At 41.4% G+C, this 17,642-nt stretch overlaps 1 protein-coding gene and 1 long non-coding RNA gene across 5 annotated transcripts in view; one reads left to right on the forward strand and one right to left on the reverse strand.

The window, feature by feature from the left end:
• The window catches only part of Gprk1 (G protein-coupled receptor kinase 1), a 235,484-nt gene that overhangs the window by 49,124 nt on the left and 168,718 nt on the right, over positions 1 to 17,642 (reverse strand). The gene's annotated exons all lie outside the window — the stretch shown is intronic.
• LOC26533230 (uncharacterized) lies at positions 110 to 2,145 on the forward strand. Its single transcript, XR_001450740.2, has 2 exons — positions 110 to 855; positions 919 to 2,145. It is a non-coding gene; the product is annotated as an uncharacterized lncRNA (long non-coding RNA).

Below are 17,642 nucleotides of genomic sequence, written 5' to 3' on the forward strand. Positions count from 1 at the left end.
ATATACATTCTTACAAACATAAATATACACATATATATGGCATGCTACATGATCCCGTTCTGCCGCTGCCCTTAGCGACAGAACCCAACCAAGAACTTTATGTACTTTAGGCTAAATAAGTTTATGAAGAATAAATTGAATCCATTCCGAATACAACCCGAAGAAAGAACAGAAGTGTTTTCGCTGTTTCAATTCGATTACGATTCCATTTCTACATGGCGACCGTGACAGGACACACGTAAATGTTAGAAGTAAAAACATTAAAACAGCACGCAGATTCCAAAGATTGCCCGAAATATATAAAACCGATCGAAAAGATACAATAAAACTGAACTACAAAGTGATGTGTACCAGATTGTAGTCCAACAATTCAAATACAGGATGTGACAAACTTGCCAAATAACAATTTTCATTTAAAGTGATGTGTACCAAATTGCAGTCCAACAATTCAAATACAGAATGTGACAAACTTGCCAAATAACAATTTTTATTCATCGCCAGGCAGAAGAAAATTTAAAAGACAGCGCTACATAAAGCGCATGGGCAACAAAAAAAAAAAAAAAAACCTGTGCGAAGACCAGCACCGGCTCCACCAGACCCAGCAAGGGACAATAATAAAAGTGCGAGTGGCATAGGACCGCCCCTTGCACCGTCGATGGACAGTAACACGAAAACACCAGCAGCAGAAAATATACAAGACTTCGCCGACGCTGCTCCTACTGAGCAAAGGGACGCACTCAGCCTACAAGAGGCTTTAGAAGTGTATCCAACCGCGGGACCACGCCCACTCACAATAGCTGAGTACAGGGCTCCCAGCAAAAGAAGCTAAAACCCAAAACCTAACGAGGAGGAGAAGTAAGGAACTTTCTAACCCAAAAACATTTTCAGCTTAACTTAATACTTGTTTATTGCACGCAGAAAACGAATACAATTTTATGGAATGGCCATCAACAAAAATACAGTAATAAAAGCAGAAACGCTAATACACCATGTCAATAACATAGTAGCACAATATAATAGAATCACACAATTAGTAAGTTCTCGAGATAACAAGCTAACTAGTGAAAACCAGCATCAATGCCAAAGGCTATTACGATCATTGAATACAAGGTTGACAACCATTGCAGAAAGATGAGGTATTGAGATACATGTCCCAAAAAGTCTAGGTTCGTTAGCTCATTTTGATGAAAGTCAACTAGACAATATAGATGAATCAAAGCCGATAATAGACACTGAAGTCGAAAGCGACACAGAATTAAATCCTCAATTAGAAAGTATAGACCTTTGCAAAGATATAATAGACACCGACGTCGGAAGCGACTCGGAACTAAAAACCGAAATGACAATATCAGACAAAATGAACCAAGTAGAAAAAGATCGGCAGTACGTGAAACTAGTCTCATCCTCTATCCCAGAGTTTGACGGCAGTAAACAGTCTCTTCAACGTTTCTTAACAGCGTTAAAAAACACGGATAGGACTAAAGGAGATCAAGAAGATCTAGCCATTGCAGTTATCAAATCAAAGATAACGGGATCTATCCTTTATAAAGTCCAAAGTGAACAAACGATCGATGGCATAATCAAAAAGCTTAATGATAACGTCAAGGGAGAATTAAACAAAAAGGAAAAACGGCATCTCAATATGCCACCGATATTGACAACCTGCGCAAGCAGCTCGATGAAGGGCTAGACGCAGATAACGCCAACAAATTTTCGATGAAAGAGTCCATAGCAGCCATGACTCGCAATTGTGAGCATGACAAGCTGCGCCTAATACTTGAAGCAGGCAAATTCAATACTTTCAACGACGCAATGGGTAAATACATCCATTGCAGCACCGAAATAACTGGAAATGCCAGCACAGTATTTCATTACAGAGGCAACAGTGGTCGCGGTTATCGTAGAAGTTACAATAACCGCGGCAATAATAGATCGAACAGAAGTAATTACCAAAACAGAGGTAATTACTATAGTAACAATAACCAAAATAATTACAGAAGCAATTATAGAGGCCAAAATAGAGGAAACTCTAGGGGCCAGGGTAACTCAAACAGAGGCCAAAACAATGCCAACAATGTAAATGTACGAGCTACTGAAAGTAGTTCGGAAAACCAATAAACCCCTTAAGATATTCAAATTGTGCGATAGTATACAACATCAATCTTAGTTCAGGAATATTTATAAAGCTTAAAAATTTGAAAACAGGTAATACATTTACCTTATTAATAGATACTGGTGCAGACATTTCAATACTAAAAGAAAATATCGATATTTTTGATAATGTTAATGTTAACATATCAACCAAAATATCAGGAATCGGCGAAGGTTCAGTTTTTTCAAAAGGTTTAGCATTCGTAGAATTATCTACAGGAAAGTATATAATACCACACGATTATCATTTAGTTGAACAAAACTTTCCAATCCCTAGCGATGGCATTATAGGTATAGACTTCATTAAAAAATTCAATTGCCTATTAGATTGTACACATACTAGTGACACTCTAATAATACGGCCAAACAATCTTAACTTCCCAATAAACATACCTATCACACACACTTGTGATAATAATGCCACAATTCTTCCAGCACGCGCTGAAGTTGTCCGACAAATTAAATTAGCGTCAACAGAACATATTGTTCTAATCCCGAATCAAGAAATTGAGGACGGAATATTCATTGGAAATACAATTCCCAATAAAAACAACATTTTTGTCCGAGTGTTGAATACAATAAATTCAACTAAAATCCTAAATATTAATAAAATAAAAACCGAAATGCTAAGTGACTATGATATAGTCCAAGAAATTAGCAAGGATAGACACGAAGATGTCATGAAAAAGCTAACTAAAAACTTGCCGCCACTATTTAAAACAAAACTAAAAGATTTATGCACACAGTATACAGACATATTCGGACTTGAAACCGAACCAATAGCAACTAAGAATTTTTATAGGCAAGAGCTAAGATTGAAGGATAACAACCCGGTATACACAAAAAATTATAGCATTCCACACGCACACAAAGACGAAATCAATAAACATGTAGAAAAACTCATTCTGGACAAAATAGTAGAACCATCAGTTTCGGAGTACAATAGTCCAATACTACTTGTACACAAAAAAGGTCTCCCAGGATCTGAAAATAAAAGATGTCGTTTAGTCATTGACTATCGTCAAATAAACAAAAAATTATTGTCCGATAAATTTCCACTTCCAAGAATAGATGATATTCTTGATCAGTTGGGTAGAGCCAAATATTTTTCATGTCTAGACTTAATGTCTGGATTTCATCAAATAGAGCTGAAACAACACTCTAGAGATTTAACGTCCTGTTCAACGAGCAATGGCTCGTACCAATTCGCTAGACTACCTTATGGTCTTAAAATAGCGCCAAATTCCTTTCAAAGAATGATGACAATTGCTTTTTCTGGACTTAATACTTCACAAGCATTCTTGTATATGGATGACCTAATAGTCATCGGTTGTTCCGAAAACCACATGATCAAAAACTTAACAGACGTTTTTGACTTGTGTAGGAAAAACAACCTTAAGCTACATCCAGAAAAATGCGCTTTCTTCATGCACGAAGTGACTTTTCTAGGCCACAAGTGCACTGATCAAGGCATTCTGCCCGACGATAAAAAATATGACGTCATCGAAAAATATCCAGTCCCTACAGACGCAGATAGCGCTAGAAGATTCGTTGCATTTTGCAATTACTATAGACGTTTCATCAAAAATTTCGCCGACTATTCACGGCACATAACTCGATTATGTAAAAAGAATGTCACCTTTCAATGCCAAAATGCATTCGATTACTTAAAGAAGGCTTTAATTAAACCCACATTATTATTATTATTATTAAAATATCCAGATTTCAATAAAGAATTTTGCATAATTACAGAAGCAAGTAAACACGCATGTGGAGCTGTTCTAACACAAAAATATGGAGATAAACATCTCCCAGTTGCATATGCCTCACGCTCATTTACCAAAGGTGAAAGCAACAAAACTACTACAGAACAAGAGTTAGCAGCAATTCACTGGGCAATTACACATTACAGACCATATATTTATGGAAAACATTTTACAGTAAAGACAGAAGACAGACCACTAACTTATTTGTTCTCAATGACAAATCCAAGTTCAAAACTAACCAGAATGAGATTAGATCTAGAAGAATATGATTTCACAGTCGAATATCTCAAGGGTAAAGACAATTTCGTGGCAGACGCCCTATCCAGGATTACAATAAAGATCGCTAAAAAGACATGCACAACAAAGTCCTGAAAGTCACTACCAGGCAACAAAATAGACAGAAAAATTCCTGCGCAGGAAATGTACAAGAAGATTTGCCTATGCAAACTCTTGACAACGCTTCTAAGCCCAACGTATATGAAGTCATTTGTAATGACGAAGTACGAAAAGTAGTGGCCTTGCACATACAAAATCAGATATGTTTTTTAAAACATGGAAGAAAAGTTGTAGCAAGAATTGATGTTAGCGATCTGTATACCAATGGAACCCTTGACTTAGGTCAGTTCTTGCAAAGGCTTGAAATGCAAGCCGGTATACTTGCGATCAGCCAGCTCAAAATGGCACCGAGCGAAAAGATCTTTGAATTAAGTTCAATTGAATCTTTTAAGAACATGGGCAATAAAATATTAAAATCATTACGAGTAGCGCTACTCAAGCCGGTGACCCAAATAGAAAATGAAAAAGATCAAGAAGCGATACTGTCGAAATTTCACGACGATCCAACTCAAGGAGGTCAGCGAAAATAAAAAGACATTACTATTGGAAAAACATGACTCGTCATATCAAAGAATACATACGTAAATGTCAAAAATGCCAGAAATCTAAAATAACAACTCATATTAGGACCCCAATGACACTAACGGAAATACCAACCATGGCTTTTGATAGAGTGATAGTGGATACTATAGGTCCACTACCATGCTCAGAAAATGGCAATGAATATGCAGTTACGCTAATATGCGATTTAACAAAGTATTTAGTATCCATACCAATTCCAAATAAAAGCGCAACAACCGTTGCCAAAGCAATATTTGAAAACTTTATTCTGAAGTACGGTCCGATGAAGACGTTCATTACGGACATGGGAACAGAATATAAGAATTCAATCATAAATGATTTGTGCAAATATCTTAAGATAGACAACATAACGTCCACTGCACACCACCACCAGACCTTGGGGACAATAGAACGAAGTCATTCAATGAATACGTTCGTTCATACATATCTGCAGACAAACCCGATTGGGATGTTTGGATACAATATTTTACTTATTGTTTCAACACAACACCCTCGGCATCGCATGAATATTGTCCATATGAACTAGTCTTTGGCAGATTACCAAGACAGTTTATAGATTTTAATAAAGTAACTAGAATAGACCCATTATATAACATAGATGACTAGATTTAGACTAGAAATAGCATATCAAAGAGCTAGGATAGAAAATAGAAAATAATAAAGCCAGAAATAAAAAATATTATGATAACAAAGCATCAGATATAAGCATAGAAATAGGAAACAAAGTACTATTAAAAAACGAAGTAGGACACAAGTTAGACCCTAGGTATATAGGACCATTTGAGGTCATATGCATAGATGATAAAGATAACATTACCATTAAAGTAAAAATAAGAGACAAACAGTTCATAAAGATAGGCTAAAATACAGGTATAAAATTTGAAATACCTCATGAAACGGTCTGATCAACCATTGAGAATAATAATCAAAAAAAAAAATATTTGTTTTTAATTATTGATTTATATACACATATATATATATATATATATATATAGATAATCAACATACAAAATATCCAAAAACAAAAGGATTTAAAAATAAAAAAAAAATAAAAATAACTACATAATTATATTACGTTATTTCTCTAAAAAGGGAGGTGTAGTATGTTGTATGCCAAATAAGCATATGCCCACCGTATTGTAGTGTATACAATATGTCAAGTGGTCATATGCCCAAAGTTAATGTAGAGTATCACGCTCATAAACATAAAGACACTTTGTCGCAATGTTAATATAACATAGCCACACTCAAGAGCCGTAATACGATCAGTCCCTTATATGTGGACTGGCCCGCACCGTGAGAACTGCAGTGTCGGCAATATATTCCAAGTGGCCAAATGAGCATTCCAATGTATATGCCTTCTGCATATACATTCTTACAAACATAAATATACACATACATATGGCATGCTACATGATCCCGTTCTGCCGCTGCCCCTAGCGACAGAACTCAACCAAGAACATTATGTACTTTAGGCTAAATAAGTTTATGAAGAATAAATTGAATCCATTCCGAATACAACCCGAAGAAAGAACAGAAGTGTTTTCGCTGTTTCTATTCGATTACGATTCCATTTCTACAGTAGTTGAGTATTTTATAACTTGAGGAAGGTCATACACAAATAAAATAAACAGAAGCGGGCCCAGATGACTTCCCTGTGGCACACCTGAAGTAACATTAACAGTATTTGACAACACGTAAGAAACCAAAACACGTTGAGTACGTTTAGAGAGATAGGACAAAATCCAATCTAGAAGGTTCGTTGGGAATCCTAATAAAGAGAGCTTGTGAATAAGCAAAGCATGGTTCACAGAATCGAATGCCTTGCTGAAGTCCGTAAAAACTTCATCCGTCTGTAAACCAATTTGAAAACCACGGTGGATTAGGTTAGAAAACTCAAGAAGGTTAGTCGATGTTGAACGATGTTTGAAAAAACCGTGTTGCGACGGAGATATCAAGCTGCAACAAAGATGTTGCAGTTGCCGGGTGACCAGGAACTCGAGAAGCTTCGGGAAGGCAGAAAGCTTTGCGATACCGCGATAGTTTTCAATGTTTGATCTTGAACCTTTTTTGAGAAGCGGAATGATGTAGGACTCATTCCTAATTACAGGGAGACAAGACTGTTCCAAAGAGAGGTTGAAGAGAAAGGTCAAGGGTTTGCACAGGGACTGGGGACATTGTTTTAAAATGTAACTTGGTACCTTATCTGGACCCGTAGAAAACGATGTGTCCATAGATGACAAACGTTCCAGAATAACGCTTTCCTCGAAAATATGCAGAAAAATGCTGTTAGCTTGAGGTAGCTGGTACGGATACGGAGTGGATGCGTTGTAAATATGAGACGAGTACGTTGTTTGGAAAAAGGTAGCGAATAAATTTGCAATACCAACAGCAGAAGCTTCTGTTTTGTTCTGGTAATATATGTAAGATATTATTTAGAGTATTGTTTATTCGTATTATTATCGCGGTGGCCTGGTATGTGTGCTTACAAAAGTTCTTAATGTCGCGGCTTATTTCTGCTGATTTTCTGCTGCTGCTTGAGTCGCGTCCGTATGCTGCTGTTCTCTCCTTTTTCACTGCTTCGCTCTGTTCCTCTTCTTCTCTGTCCGCTGTTGATCTGCTGCTGTTACTACTGCTGTTGCTACTGCTGTTGCTGCTGCTGTTACTGCTCATCAGCTGTTCCTCTGCTGCTGTTATTACTGCTGTTGCTACTCCCCGCTGCCCCTTCAATAGGCCAGCTGGCCCACTCCTTCTTACACTCGGTCATCCTGATTAGTCATCAGTCCCTGATGACAATGCGTCCTCGTTTTCTACATAAAAGCTCCATAGTTTCATGTTATCATTGCTTGTGGTCGTGTTGCTTGGTCCTTCGACGTCTGCTGCCTTCCGAACATTATAGCGTCCGCCTCGTTTCACGTTGGTTATTTCGTATGGCCCTAAGAATTCGCTGGCCATCTTTCTTCCGGTTACAAATTGTGTTCTACGTATGGCTACGAGATCTCCGACCTTGTATCCGTATTCGCATTTCCGCTTTTTATCGAACTGTTCGTTGTATCTGTCCTGGGCCTGCTGAATATTTTCTTTTGCCTCTTGTCGCATCTTTTGCCTCTCGTCTTCAAAATTATCAACCATCTCTTTTTCTATTAGCTGAAGTATGTCGCTATCCGGTCCACAACGCATTTTTACCCCGATCATCAGCTCAAATGGACAACGCTTTGTAGACACGTGAACAGTACTGTTAATAGCCCTTTGAACTCGCGGTACGAACTTATACCATCTTCCAGGTTCCTCCGACGACAATTTGGAAATGATGCTCAGAATAGATCGGTTTACGCGTTCAATTTGTCCGTTTCCTCTTGGTACCCCTGTGGTGCTCCATATGTGTTCGATGTTCTTTTCCTTGACAAACTCTTTAAAGCTTGAAGATGTAAATGCTGCTCCACGATCGCTTACTATGCGTGCCGGATTACCAAATACATCAGACCACTCCCTTAACTTCTTGAGAACTTCGTCTGCTCCTGTTGTTTTTGTGGGATACATCCATACGAACTTACTAAAGCTATCAACCATTGCGAAGATGTACTTGTACTGCTTTGAAGTGGCATCCATAGGCCCAAGGTCATCCACGTGTATAGTATACAGCGGCTGTGATCCTTTGTCAATTTGATGCAGAAATCCCTCTTTTTTGCCAAGCTTTTTGTTGTAGATTATACATTTCATACAGTTTCCTATGATCTGAATTACTTTTCCTTCCAGATGTGGAATCCAATAGCTCTGCTGTACGGTGTGCATTGTTTTTTGAGCGGCAAAGTGTCCTGCGTTGTGAGCGTCGGTTATTATTTCTTTTTCTAATGACTTTGGTATTGCCAGCAAGTCCGTGCCTTGCACCACTTTGTATACGAGACCAGCTTTCAACTTAAAGTTGTCATATGGTTTACTTTTCAAAATTTCGGAAACTGCTTTGATCATCGTATCCTCCTGCTGGGCTTTCTTAATTCTTGCTGTGACTTCCGAAGATACCATCATGACATAAATTGGGTACCTACTCAGGCAATCCACATGCTTCAGCCGTTCTCCTGGTCTGTGTTCCACTTCAAAGTCGTAGTCCTGCAAGTACAGGACCCATTGGGCTACCTCCCGCGGAACGTCCTTCTTGCTTAACGTTTGCTTGAAAGCGGCGCAATCCGTTACGAGCTTAAAGTTGGTTCCAAGTATGTACTGACGAAATTTTTTACACGCTAGGAAAATTGCTTTGGCTTCCTGTATATAGCTATGCTGTCGTGCTTCAGACTCCGAGGTTTTCTTACTCCAGAATAAGATCGGATGCAATTGTCCTTCGTGCCATTGTAACAACGCCGCTGCAAACCCGTCCTTTGACGCATCAGTGTGTATCTCGGTTTTTGCATTCCTGCGATAAAGTTTCAAGACCGGCTCTTTCACCAATGCTTCCTTTAATGTAGCGAACGCTTGCTGCTCCTCCAGACTCATTTTAAATGGGACATCTTTTCGCAGCAGATTGGTCAGTGGTTTGGCGATTAGCGAATAGTTTCTTATGAATTTACGGAAAAACCCAGTTAATCCTAAAAACGACTGCACAGCCTTTATGTTTTTCGGCATCGGGAACTTGCTGACGGCTTTGGTTTTCTCCAATCCAGGCTTGATTTCACCTCCTCCAACTTGGTGGCCCAAAAATGTAATGGTCGACTGCAGAAATCGGCACTTCTTCCACTTCATCTTCAGCCCGTATTCAGCTGCAGCATCAAAAACCTTCTTCAGCTTTCCCAGGCATTCGTCGGCGGTTTCAGCGTGTATAACGATATCGTCCATGTACAGGTCAAGAATGTTTTCATTTATAAGGTTTTGAAATACAAAACTTATAAAATGGATGAAAACTGCTGGCGAATTGCAAAAACCGAAAGGCGCACGGTTGAACTCAAAGAGGCCTTCCTTCGTTATAAACCCCGTATATTTTTTGCTGCTTTCTTCCACAGGAACGTGGAAAAACCCATTTTCGAAGTCCATGATGGTGAACACCTTAGCATTTTCCAGTTTTTCCAGCACCTCTTCAACGATTGGAACGGGAAAGCAATCTTTCAAGACCATCTTGTTCAACTGACGATAGTCCACGCAGACCCGGCTGCTCCCATCCTTTTTCTTGACAATTACAGTCCGACTGGCGAAATTTGATGATGAGCGTCGTTGTATCCCAGCGTTGGCCCATTCATCGATCTGCTGCTTGACAACGTCGGCTTCGCTGATGGCCACTCGACTTGGCGAATGTCGAAACGGCGCTATTTTCTCGTCCGGTACGATCTTCAGCATGATCGGGCACACTGCAGTCTGCTTCTTTTCAGTAAAGTCCTGAATCATTGATTGGACGGCATCTCTGAACTGCGACGGAATGTTTATGTCAGTATTTTCTTCGACCACGTTGTAAATACTTATCTGTTTGATGTCCTCAGTTTCCTTCCCCGGCAGGGGAGAAAACTTATATCCTCCTTGCGTTGATGTCATTGTGAACTTGGATATAAAGTCGTGTCCAAGCAACAATTCGCATCCGACGGCATGATCGGCCACCACAAGGAATTTGTGTGCCAGTCGCATTCCGTCGATCTCCACTTCTGCCGTAAACTGCCCAGCGGAGCGTGTGATGTTGTTTCCAAGTCCCCTCAAAGTTGACGAACTGGCTTGCAGATGGATACCACTCATTTTGCCGAACACTGACATCTTTAATAGGGAAACATCTGCACCGGTGTCTATGAGCCCCTTGACTTGCAAGTCGTTAATTTTAAGAGACTTCAGGCGTTTTTCCTCGTATGCAACGTTTACGGCAGCAGCACTCGGGCAATCCTTAGACATGTGTCCAGTCTGATTGCAGCGGAAACACTTTAATGCAGCTCGGCAATCCTTGCGTAGATGCTCCAGGGATCCACAATTGTAGCAGTGGTGCTTCCTTTCATATTTAGTGAAATTGGACTTCTTTCCGAACGGCTGTGAGTCTTTTTGTTTCGGGGCAAAACCCCCATCAACCGCGAGCGTTCTTTCGTAGATTTCGTACTTCTCTCGCAGCTGCTTGTATGAGCTGCATCCATACGAGGTGTACTTATAATCCGTTTTTAAATTCAGTCCGTCGACAATGTAGCGAATCACCGACTCCGTGTCTGTTGTCCCACGTGCAGCAATGCGTTTCATCTGTAGTATATATTCGTGAAAACTTTCGCCGGCAATCTTCACTCGCATAGACAATTGATTGTGAATTTGCGCACTGCATAAACGCTCACACTCAAACTCCTGTAGAAGTTGATGACGCAATTGGCCGTACTCATACACTGCTGTGGACTCGAGAAAAAGAGCGGCTGTACCTGTCATTTTTGCTCGGGCTTGCACGTATTTTTGTTTGTTATTTAGTCCGTATGCTTCAGCGTTTAGCTCGAAGTTAATAAACCACTGCTGTACCGACATATTTTCTCCGTTGAATTCTGGAATATTTTGGCAAAATTTTCCACTACCAGCTTTGCATAATTTTTCTTGTCTATTTCATCTGCATTTATTTTCATCGAGAGCAGTTGAACCAGCTGTTGGAGCGTCTGTGTGTTTTCTTCTAGGAGTGTTGACCTCATCGCTTCCTCGTTCGCGTTTTGCTGGCGATTGATCCTGTTTTCTTCTGATCCACTTGGGCCTTCGTTTTTCTGCATATTCCCGGCTGGTGGTCCACTTGTATTTTCCATTATAATTCTACTGCGCAATACTCTTGTGGGCAGCCGACTTGAAACAACCCCTTTTTCTCGGTTCTTCTTTTCACCCACTCGCTGTCTCGCTTCCTCTGCTTGCGGCTTCTGAGAGTCAAATGCGCAGTTTTTTTGCACCGAATTTTTTCTTTTCCGTCTCGCTTCGTCTGCTGCCGGCTTCTGAGACATGAGACACACAATTTTTGATTTTTTTCCACTTTACACAGGCAGTACGCGACCGGTTGAGCCCCCAAATGTAAGATATTATTTAGAGTATTGTTTATTCGTATTATTATCGCGGTGGCCTGGTATGTGTGCTTACAAAAGTTCTTAATGTTACGGCTTATTTCTGCTGATTTTCTGCTGCTGCTTGAGTCGCGTCCGTATGCTGCTGTTCTCTCCTTTTTCACTGCTTCGCTCTGTTCCTCTTTTTCTCTGTCCGCTGTTGATCTGCTGCTGTTACTACTGCTGTTGCTACTGCTGTTGCTGCTGCTGTTACTGCTCATCAGCTGTTCCTCTGCTGCTGTTATTACTGCTGTTGCTACTCCCTGCTGCCCCTTCAATAGGCCAGCTGGCCCACTCCTTCTTACATATATGGACGGAGGAAAAGGGTTTGACTTAAGCTTAGAGTTAACGAACGAATAGAATTTTTGAGGATCTCTACGGAAGTTACTACTACTTTGTGAAAGGTAATGATTATAACACTGACTATTGACGACAAGGAACAGAGAGCGAGCGGAGGAGTATAGAGCTAAGGCCGACGTGGAGCCCGACTTCTGGTACTTTTTATAGAGCCGGGATTTATTATTTTTTAAGTATGACAAATACTTGGAGAACCAGAGATGCTTGGACGATACAGGTACAGTGATATCTGGAACAAGAGTATTAAGGGCGGAGTAAATAGAACTATAAAACGAGTTAACAGTTGCATCTATGTTCGGTAATGAAAGAAACGAGCAATCAACACGCGAGAGATGTAGATCTAAATCGATAAAGTTTGTTTTGCGAAAACACTTTATGTGACAAGGAGCCATGGAACTGTCAGCACCACCAGATCGGGCAAACTCAAGGGATATCGACAAAGTTGGATGGTAAGGACCTTCAGGAAATGATATTGGGCTTGCTATGGATACCGTAGCAAGAGAAGCATCTTTAACAAACATGAGGTCAAGAAGTCTGTCCCTTATGTTTTTAACGGCATTAATTTGGACAAGGGAAATATCCGTTAGCCCATTGATAAAGTCATTAGGGCAATTGGGAAACAACAGGTGAGCGTCATCGCAAGGTAGCCAAGAAAGAAATGGGAGGTTAAAGTCCCTCATGACAATGATTGGATCATTGCAGCGTAATGCAGATACGACAGTATTAATTGCTGAGTGGTGGTGTAAGTAAAGCTCAGCATCAGACCTGGGAGGAATGTAAGAGCAGGTTAAAATTTTTTTGAATGGGAATAACTCAGATGAGAAAACAGATTTGACTGCAATCAGATCCCCACCTGCAAAAGATGGGCGGTCCATTCTATAAATAGTGTAACTATCAATGAAAATTTCATGATCATTGATAGAAGAGTTAAGCCAGGTTTCGGTAAACGCGATGGCATCGAATTTCGTTAGTTCTATTGTGCAAACCAGTCTTCAGATATCAGTACACATATTTGGAAAGCCCATAAATTGTTTAGATGAACACTGAGTACTTCTTGACTCCAGTCAGAATATTCTTGGCCCTTTGCTTCAAAAAAGATTACGCCAAGATCGCCAGGCGCCTTACGAGCGCACTCAAAGGCGAAGATGGAAAAACCACTCACGGAAAGTAAATATAAAACTTTCCCAAAATCAAATTCAAACGTTTTCGAAATTGAAAAATATATTGTCCTCGAAGAAGTTATATTAACGTACCCCGACTTAAAAAAACCATTCGACCTAACCACAATGCTCTGGGTATGGTTTAGGAGCCGTGTCCCAGAATGGCCGACCCATTTCTATGATTTCTGGTACATTACACGCTAATGAGCTAAATTGTGCAACAAACGAACGAAAGCTTTTCGCCAAGAAATGGTCTTTAAAGAAACTTGATTGGGTCAAGAACTAAAACATTTAACCGAAAACCAACCATTAAAGTTCTCAGTATGCGCCAAAAATCCTAACGCCAAGATAAAACGCTAGAGTGCAAACTTTGTAAGAGCATCTGGATAAGATAACTGCTGACACGATGTTTCACAACGCAGGTAAAGGAAAATCCCAAGCGGTGCCACAACGTGCCGAAGTGTGACGGGCTCCTAGCGAGACCAAACTAGGCTGACCGCAAGAACACCGGTCAAATACCTAGGCACAGTACAGGACAGCAAGCTGGCATGGAAACCCAAAGTAGTGGAAAGGGTGAAGAAGACCTGCTCTAATGCGGAGCCTTAGTGTGGCAAGCTACCGAAATACCATACTCTTATGGAAAAGACTCAGCGACAGGCTATGTTCTGTATTACACGGGAGCTGAGGTCAACCCCAACAAAAGCACTCGAAACTGTACTTGGAATAGACTCCCTGGATATTCACACTCGCCTGATTGCGGAAGAGGCAGCACAGCGCTTAATCGCATCAGGAAACATGTCGGCACAAGGATACGGGCATAGTTCAATCGGCAGGGATATGACAAGATCTATTAATTATATGACCCCCCAAACTTTCAGCGACGTCAAAACAATTTCATCTCTAGGACCCGAAGACTAGAAAATGAGAAAGAGACCAAGTAAAGCACCTCAACATACATACGGAGATAAGGCTGTCGGACCAATGCAGCATATTCCAGGCGGAAGCTTTTGCCGATAGATAGATAGACAGATAAGCAGAAAAAGTCGCGAAGATTACAGCCCGAGCACACGATGCGGTCAATCTATTCGCCGATAGCCAATTAGATATGACCAATTCGCAATTAGATCCATGCAAGCGTCCGTGGTCAGTTCCAAAAGTGTCTTGGCGAGCAGGGAGGCACTAGACACCCTAAGCACGACAGAGTTAGTGCGGATCTATTGGAGTCCCAGGCACCTAGGCATCGAAGGAAACGAGGCGGCGGACGCACTATCTAAGGAAGGCGTCGCGCTGGCGAATCGGAGAGCCGAGGATGTGCCTGTTTCCCTTAGGACATTGAAAAGCGATCGAGAGAAGTAGGCCAGATCACTAACCGAAAGTAGGTGCAGGAGTACCACCACCTGCAGAACCTCGAAAATCATGTGCAAAAAACGCAATGAGAAACTTGGCCACTACCTACTGCACCTACCACGAAAGGACTGCAGATTGTTATTGGGAATACTTTACAGGTCACTGTCTAGCTGCGGCACATGCAACCAAGCTAGGCATCACCAAAAGAGGCAGTTGTAGGATATGTGATGAACCTGGGGTAATCGAAACCCTGGAACATCTCATCTGCAACTGTTCGGCTCACTCAAGGGAAAGGGGGAAATACCTGGGCGCCCCAGTGCTGACATCGCTGGAAGATGCTTCCAAGATGACGCCACAGGAACTGCTGGCCTATGATAAAAACAACTCGACTCTCGAGGACTTTAAAACCGCATAAACACTCTCGCTATGGTTCATACTCCCCCTATCCGGATAATTAAGGGCCCTGCTAAAGGCCGTCCGGGTTAACCTAACCAAAGCTAATGTAGACATCGGTGAAATGTCTGTTAAGAAGGGCAAACCCAAATGTTGTAACCTCCTTCTACTAAGAGCTGTACGGAAGCCGAACAAAATTTCCTTTGTCTTCTTCCCTGCTTCGTCTCTGCAGCTCCGGAAAAGTCAATATATGGGCCACCCATCCTTGTGCTTGTTTGCTTGTGCATATTAGCCAAGGCCCTGTGAGGGTTGCGCGGCACTTTTCTGCCAAGTTTGCAGATCTCAGAGGTGCGCCTCCTGTCTATGGTCGGCCATGTTTGCCTAGATATGCGATATCGTGGCAATAATTGCCACCTATTTTCTATTAGTCGCTTGTCTTGCTCATTTATGATAAGCTTACATGTTGGCATTGGCATACGACTATACGTCTTGTCTTGGAGAAGGGGGGTAAAGTACCAGATATGGCCAACTTGTCTGCTATACAGATGGCCTCAATGTCCTAGTGGCCCGGGACCCATATAAGGCTAATAGCAAATTGCTGAGCCATCTCGTGAAGAGATTTGCGGCAGTCTATCACGTTGGCCAAGTTCAAGGACATGAACTGCAGTTCATAGCTTTCCTGATTGATATGACCGCTGCTTGAAAGACGCAATACGCTGTCTTGCTGCTCGGAGTAGATTCCTCCTACGACAATTTTGACCAGCTCAGATTTATCAGTGAAGAGGTTTATGCCTCTGAAAGCATAACATGGTGCTTAGCGCATCATTTCATGTGGTGCGAAGAGCTCCACTGATGCAAGGGCGTCAGTTAGCTTAACTTTGCCCAGCTGATTGGTGATTGTCCTTTTCGATAGGGAAGGCTATCACACTGTAACTCCGTAGATTAGTATAAGTCTGACTATAGCCAGATATATATTGGACTATGCTTGGGTTCATGCCTCACTTTAAGCCAATAGCTTTTTTGTAAGTTTAGAGAGATGTCATTGCCTTTTTCACTCTGTCTTTGACATTCATGTTCCAATTAATCTTTTTGTCAACTACCAACCCTTAGTAACTGGCCCTGTCGCTAAAGGAGAGCCTGCATCCATTTAGTATTGGGGTGATGGGGGGCGGGACGTTGTATTTATTTGTGAATAACACGAGTTCCGTTTTCAAAGGATTTACTCACAGTCCGCGCGATTCTATGATTGCATCCGGACAATCGAGCAAGTTTTGCGATCATTAAGTCGCAGAGTGTTTGGTGGCATTTCCCCGAGAAGATAATTGCAACGTCGTCCGCATATGCCACTGCTTTACAGTCCCCCCCTTCCAGGTCCCATAGAATCTTAATGACTACCGTGTTCCACAGAAAAGGAGAGGGGGGTGCCACCTTGAGGGGTGCCTCTGTTCACATACCTTGTCTAGGCGAACGAGGATCAATAAGGATCATCAAGTGGCAGTCCACCCCCAGCTGAGTCAGGGCTTCCGTAATGGCTCCCGGCTTGACGTTATTAAAGGCTCCCTCGATATCGAGAAAAGTTATTAATGTTTATTCTTTGAGATGCAGAGACTTTCCAACACTCTAGATTATTTTATAAAATGCCGTTTCCATGGATTTTCCTTTCCGGTAGGCATGTTGTGCACTTGTATGCAGCTGAAGACTTATGGTTGTCCTCAGTTGTAATCCGATAAGTCTCTTAAAAGTTTTGATTAGAAAAGACGATAAACTGATTCGTCTAAAGTCTTTTGGGGTTGAGTGTGAGGCTTTCCCTGCTTTAGCGATGAAGACTATCCTAGCCTTAAGCCAAGCTTGTGGTATTGTACATACTGCCAGTATCTTCATGAAGATACATTGTAGCCAGTTGATGGCCGAATCACCGGCCTTCTGAAGTTGGGCCGGAATTTGTATCTGGTCCGGACCAGGCGATTTTAATGGGTTGAAGCTGTTTACTGTCCAGCTTATGTGCCGTTTTATAAGGATGTGGTCTATCGATTTTACCGATTCCTCTCCTGGGAGGTGTACCGGCTCGATGGTTGTACACTGGAGTTGGTCCACCATCATTTCATTAAAGGTAACCTACCGAAGGGATAGTTTATTGATAGGACCTTTCTTGCGGTCTTGCGGTCTCCGACGTTTCCTCGATTTCGCTTTTTGCTTTCCTATTTTCTTTTTTATATAGTGTTAGACTGGTCTTATAGTCTGCCTAGTGGGTAGCCTCATAATCTCTTGTGGCTCTATTGAAGATAATCCTGCAGTTTCTGCGGAGGATGTCTAATTGTTTTGATTCTTTTTCCCCCTTGGTTTGTTAGCAGGGCATGCTGCCTTGAAGGCTTTTTGGCATGTTTACAAGACGTGTTCAGGCATATAGGGGCATTAGGAGGGAGTAGTTCCTCCAGGGTTGTGCTATATGTTTCCCAGTTGGCTTTTCTGGGGTTGATAACGTCTCGATGTACCTGTGGTCCGAGAATGAATGGTCTTCTAGGACTTTCCAACTCTCG

This window comes from Drosophila pseudoobscura, chromosome 3 (assembly GCF_009870125.1).
Source record: "Drosophila pseudoobscura strain MV-25-SWS-2005 chromosome 3, UCI_Dpse_MV25, whole genome shotgun sequence".
NCBI lineage: Eukaryota > Metazoa > Arthropoda > Insecta > Diptera > Drosophilidae > Drosophila > Drosophila pseudoobscura.